A 6,784-nucleotide genomic window follows, 5' to 3' on the forward strand; every position below is an offset into this window, starting at 1 on the left:
TGGCCTCAAACTCACAGAGATCTGCCTGCCTCTGCCTTCCAACCGCTGGGATTAAAGGCATGTACCACCACTCCCATTTTGTTTTGTTTTTTAAAGTTACCTCACTCCTAAGTGTCCAAAAACATAGCTAGAATTGAGAACTGTTGATACAAATGTATTCATTCAAATCTATACTTTAAAACACCTAGAGCTTAAAAACCAAACCTCCCACACCATAACTGAATGCAAATGCTAGGTGAGGAGGGGTTCCCACTCAACCATCTACGTTTGAAGGGCAGGTGGATTAGTCTTGTACCTCATCATCCCTTCTAAACTACTTAATTCAGCAAATTCAGTATTTACTGAGCTCCTACTACTTGTCAGGCAATGCACTGGGCTCAGCTTCCAAATATGTATAGAATCCAGGGACCCTCAAATCCTTCACAGCTTCAGGGACCCTCAGCCTGACACTAAGAGGGAGGGGTGGAGTTAAGAGCAGCTGATCTGGACTACAACCTCCTAGTGCTGGCACTCAAGGCCATTCAGTGTGCAGATTCAGCCTCCATGTTCTCCCCCTCATCTGTTCTGTACACCCAACAAAAAACATCCTCCTTTTAAATGCTCACTGTCAAGTTCTAGCTCTCAATATCCACTTGGTTCAATGAAATCTTTCCTACCAACTCACATTCCAAAGAAAATTGTCCTGTGTACACCACACAACTATTGTCTTGCTCTTATGTGGCCTAAGAGTTAAGTATTAAGGCAGACCTTATGTCACAGTAGCCTCAGCCCATGAAATGGCATTCTATAGTGTGACTGTTCTCATCAGGGATTTGGTAAGCAGAGACTGGCTTAGGGACCCCTGTGTATTTTACCTTCCCTCTTGCCAGGATACAGAGAAGTGAATCTTTCTCTTTAGCAAATAGTAGGTGTCTAATGTGAGGTAGACACTTTCTAAGCTCTGGGGTATGGCAGAAACAAAGCTAAGCTTCAGCTTACAGGGGGCTTTCAATCCAGCAGGGTATATAGAAAACAAAACAGGACATGTAACAAAATATATGTCTAAAATATACACTTCCTAGCCGGGTGTGGTGGCACATGCCTTTAAGGCCACCCTGGTCTACATAGCTAGTTCCAGGCCAGCTGGGGCTACAGGGAGATCGTGTCTCAAAAAGACCAAAATAAAATAAAATAAAATAAAATATACCCTACATGTGGTGACTGGGCAGGGTGAGCTGACAGAGAACACCAGAAGATGTTCTGCCTTACAAAGGATGGCTAGGAAAGACCTCTGATAAGGCTGCCTAAGAATGGAGACCACTGATGTGAGGCATACATTGGTCTACGAGGATATCATGAAAACATTCCAGATAGGACATGTCAAGTAGCAGGATGGCAGAGAGGAATGCAGAGACGGTGGGCTCTCAGAATGAGGCATTTTCATATTAGATGACAGGCATCTTGCTACAGCTGGACATGAAGCCAAACTCAGAATACCTCTTATCCCATCTCCAACCAAAGAGTGGCCTCCCCCAGTAGGTGACAACACTGAGATGGCCCATGGCTATCACCAGAGGTGGCTAGCAGGCCTCATCCAGAGCATCCAGCACATTGGAAAACACAGGTAAGGAGGTGCCAACCTGACTCTTCCTGTCACAGGTGTCTCACACAAGTACTAGGAACACAGGAGGGGGTCTATGGAAATACAGGTTGCTGAAATGCATCAAAAGTGAGCAGTGCAGGGCTAGGGTATATGCAGTACAGTGGTATAGCACTTGCCTGGCAGGTGCAAACTCTGGGTTTAAGCTGAAAAAATAAAAAAAGAATGCACAATGCTTTCTGTCCTTTACATGGGAGATGTGTTTAAAGAAAAGCCTCAAAACAATGGACATAAACATTAATGTAATTGAATATGACATACTCTAAGTCACTAACCCATAACAGTAAGCAAAAGAGAGTGTCTCTGTCCTCACAGAGCTGACACCCTAGACACGAGACAGAGGAAACAAACAATGCAGTGCCAGGAAACCATGATAAATGCTATGAATAAAGTTGGGTGAAGGGACAGGGAATATGAGATGTTCACTGTTTCTGTGAAGTGGTAGTGTTTGAACAGAGATCTAAATGGAGAAAATCATATGGGTAAACAGTGGTGGGCCGCAGTCTAGCTACTCAGGGGAGCACATTTGAGGGTAGCCAGGGTAATATTGTGAGCCTCAGGGGGAAAAGAGGGGAGGGGAAGAAACAGAAGAGGAAAGCACAGAGGAGAGGAGACAGGAAGGGAGGTGACAAAAACAAGACAAATTATCTGAAGTGGCCCTGGGATAGGAAAGTGCTTGATGTTTGTTTGGGTTTTATTTTTGGAGGAGGGCAGAGAGAGGGATATACCCCTCTTCTACCCTTCCTCCCACTGATACACTCTTCAGTTTCCTATGTTTACTATGTAATATCCCAAAGGCCTGGGTCTCTATTTAAAAAGTTCCTTCTCCCTCATTCATTTATTACTTTGGTACCAGCTTAATGTTTGGCACTGTGCAGAGATGCCAAGAGCTGAGCAGCAAAGAGGACCAACCAGTGCTGCAGCCCAACTTCATTATCCTGCTGTGTTTTGCCCTACCACAGAGGCAGGACAGAGCTACAGCCTATGTTCTTCTTTCTCAGTCCTCCATCTCTAAGCACTCTGGGGTACTACTCTGAAGAGGGTCTGCAGTGTCCTTGGTATTTTGAAAGTATGAGTAGAAAGCACACCAATAATCTGGGACTATCCAGGGAGTTATGTCGAGTGACAAAAGTCAATACTGATGGTTATGTACTGCATGTGTGTACTCATGTTATGTTAATGCAGGTAAGAGATCAGCTATTTTCAACAAGGTAGATGCAAAACTAATGGTTCCTGAATGCCTCCAGCATGAAGGAGAAGAGAGGCAGGCTACCCAGACACAGGTATCTTGGCCAGTATGGTGACTGAAGTAAAACTATGAAGAGCCTTAGTTTAGATAAATAGCCATCACTCAACTGGATATGAAATACCTCCAAATTTTTGGGAGAAGTTTCTCTTTCTTTAAGGTCTGAACTGGCCATCAATAGCTTCCAAACCTATCCCAGGCACCATGGCTGTAGTGTGGTAGTCCTTTTGGTCCTAGAGCTCACAACCAACTCCACACAATTAGATAGATACATCTGAACAGATATAATGATCTACCCAACATAGAAAACCTACAAGAGGCAAACTGCTACAAGAGCGAAACTGTTTCACAATGAAAGCAGACAAACTATTAATATTAATACATCAACAACTCGGATGTGTCTCCAAGGAGTCCTGTAAAGTAATAAAGGCCAAAAGCTATGTAACTGTCTAGTGGCATGTATGTAACATTTCTGAATGGACACGTGGTTAGTTGCCAGAGGTTGTAGGTGAGGATGAGGCAGATGTGGTTATAATTTAAGGTGATGACAGAACTGCTTTGTATCTTGATAGTGATGTGATAAAACTGTATAGAACTACACATATGCACACGCACGCGTGAGCGCACACACACACACACACACACACACACACACACAAATACAAGTAAAACTGGGGAAATCTAAGTAAGTTCTATGGATGTGCCAATGTCAAATTCTTGGTTTCGATACTGTAGTATAGTTTTACAACTAGTTATGACTGGTAGAGAGCACATGGAATTCTTTTGCATTATTTCTTACAACTTCGTGTGTATCTATAATTATCACCACAAAAAATTTCAGTTAAAAAAAGGAGCTTCAAACATTGACTCATCTTTTGGTCTCCTACTTAAAACACTTCCAAGAACCTATACTTTAAACCATTTTGATAATAGCTATTTATGAAAGTTACATCTGAGAATTTTAGAACTGGTTAGTTCACAGCCCCAATATATTCCTCACCATACTGTGTTAAAATTGCTATAGTTTTACTAACCAAGTGTTTATTGTCTTAAGTAGAACTTAGGTATCACAAAGTCATTTTAAAATGCTTCTCTAACACTATTCACAATAATTCTTCAAGTTGTTCTTTACTTTGTGAAGAGCTATGTACCTCAGCTCTGTCAACTCTAATTCCAATTCCAAATCCCTTCTAACCTATTTCCCAGACTCCTTTATGACTAGAGACAGAGATGTCATTCACATTGCCATAAGGTGCACCTGTGTATAACTTCAACAGGGAACATACAAGGCTCCCATCTTGTCAGATGATGTGGTCCTGGAGCCTAGTAATCTCATAGCAGTTTATTGAACGTTGCTGCAGGAGGAAGCTCCTCTGAAGCTCAAGACTCTACAGTATGGTCCTGGGAGGCAACTCCCTGACCTTCAGCTCTTCAAGGACCTGTGAGATAGTATCACCATTTAATAATCTTTGTCTATCAGAGGGAGTGCCTATCACTGTCTTCCCACTAAAAACTATTCAACACAGATTTAGACAGATTTTTTTTTTTTTGGTCTTTTTGAGACAGGGTCTCCCTATAGCCCCAGCTGTCCTGGAGCTCACTATGTAGACCAGGCTGGCCTTGAACTCACAGAGATCCGCCTGCCTCTACCTCCTGAGTGCCAGGATTAAAGGCATGCACCACCATGCCTCCACGCCTGGCTTAGACAGAATTTTTTAAAAAACACATCTAATACCAATGACTTGTCAAGTGAAAAGTTTCCTGAAAAGACAAAAGATAATTTGGGCAATTTATAAAACAGTAAGAAAATAACTAGGACAAACCATTACCAACCAAAACCAATTAGAGATTAATGATACCAGACGCACATTTTGGGAAGAGAAAAACTAACAAAAGGAGCACAATGGAAAGAGTTCAACAGAGTGTGCCACATACTCATTTGAGTGATTTAACTTCAAATGTATAAGAAAGAGTCTGTTGGAATATATCCATTCATGCAGAGGAAATTATATAGTAGGGTACTCCAAATATCTGTGTTGAATTTGTTTTTAACATTTTTTTCATTTGCTGGATCTGACTGAGAAATTTAATGGGATGCTGATGCAATGTGTAATGCTATTAAATTAGTAGACAAGGCCAAATACTGCTGGGGCATAAAAATAATTTTGAGACTGAATGGCGCATAGGAAGAAAATGATAACATTATAACAAGAAAAGTTAATTCATTTTTCTTTAATCCAGAAGGCTATAGAAATTCCTCCTGTATTCAGTTGCATCTTGTGATATCATAGGCAATATGTCAGTAACAACATGTAACTACCAAATCTTCTAGCTTTGGGGATTTGTATAAAATAATGCTTCTCAAACTTTAATGAGAACCTTGGTAACTGCAGATCTTGCTTGATATGCATGGAATGGAGTCTGTAAGTCTCCACTTCTAACAAGCTGCTGGTCCTTGACCTTACTCTGAGTAGCACAGGTATAATGTACTTGGCTATCTCTTTCTGAGAAAATATGGAATTATAGTCATTTTTCCTTGAGTCATAACTTCAGTAATATTGAGTATATAGCTTCTTATACTTGTATTTAAGTGCCAAATCATTGTATAATTTTTTACAAGAATACTTTAAAACACAACTCTAGTACTGACTATGAATGAAACTCCATAAATACATTAATAAAAAAGTCAGTCTCATAATTAATTAAATATGGCATAAGCTATTTGCCAGCACAGCCTCTAGCTCAAGTTTCTCATGAATTTCTCGGTTTCCCTATTTTAAAGCACATTCTAGGAAATGGTTTGTTCACAATAACTCAAACCAAGTAAAGGTAAGGCAATACATTTACAAAACTTATTTTTACTTTCTGAACTCCCATGTGACAAAAGTTGTAACTAATGATTTGGGGGATTGTCCACTATAAAGAACTTCAGGGTCAGAGTGGTGTCTGAAGAACATCTCATTTAAAACCACTCAATTTATAGTTTATATACAGGTGGTTGTGAGCCTCCTCATATAGATGCTGAGAACCATACTCAGGTCCTCCAGAAGAGCAGCAAGTACTCTTAACTGCTGAATCATCTCTCCAGTTCTCTGCTACCCAACATAGACTTTTAAACAAACATTCATGGCAGCTTTCTTTGTAATTGCTGAAAACTAGAGATGCCCAAATGTACTTCAAGAAGGAATGGATACATTATGACACAGAATACAACACAGTGCTATTTAGCAATAAAAGAAACAAATTTATATATATATAATGAATAAAGCTCAAAATAATTACTTTGAATAAGAGAAGCCAGACAAAAGTATCTGCTGAATGTTTCCATTTTTATAAAAATTTCACAAAACTTAAACTAATCTGTAGTAACAAAAAGCAGATAAAGGGCCACCTGAGGTTTGTGGGAAATGGAAAAGATGGATAGGAAGGATGACAAATGGGCAAAAGGAGGCGTTGGTGGCAAAGGATATATTCATCATCATTTGTATACATACCAAGATCTACCACACTGTACACTTCAAGACGTAAGCAGTTTATCATATGCTAATTTTATCAACAGGTTAGGCTTAAATAGAAGAAAAACAAAAGATTTTTTTTTCTTTCTTTCTTTTTTCTTTTGTCTCCCTACAGCCCCAGATAGCCTGGAACTTAACTCTGTAGACCAGGGTGGCCTCTGTAGATCGCCTGCTTCTGCCTCCCCAGTGCTGGGATTAAAGGCATGTGCCACCACACCTAGATAAAAGGTTTTAAAAGGTCTTGCTAGGCTGAACATGGTTGGCACACGCCTTTAATCCTAGCACTCGGGAGGCAGAGGCAGGTGGATCTCTGTGAGTTCAAGGCCAGCCTGGTCTACATAGTGAGTTCCAGGACAGCTAGGGCTACAGGGAGACCCTGTCTCA

Source organism: Nannospalax galili, unplaced genomic scaffold (assembly GCF_000622305.1).
Source record: "Nannospalax galili isolate Female #2095 unplaced genomic scaffold, S.galili_v1.0 scaffold696, whole genome shotgun sequence".
Taxonomy (NCBI): Eukaryota; Metazoa; Chordata; class Mammalia; order Rodentia; family Spalacidae; genus Nannospalax; species Nannospalax galili.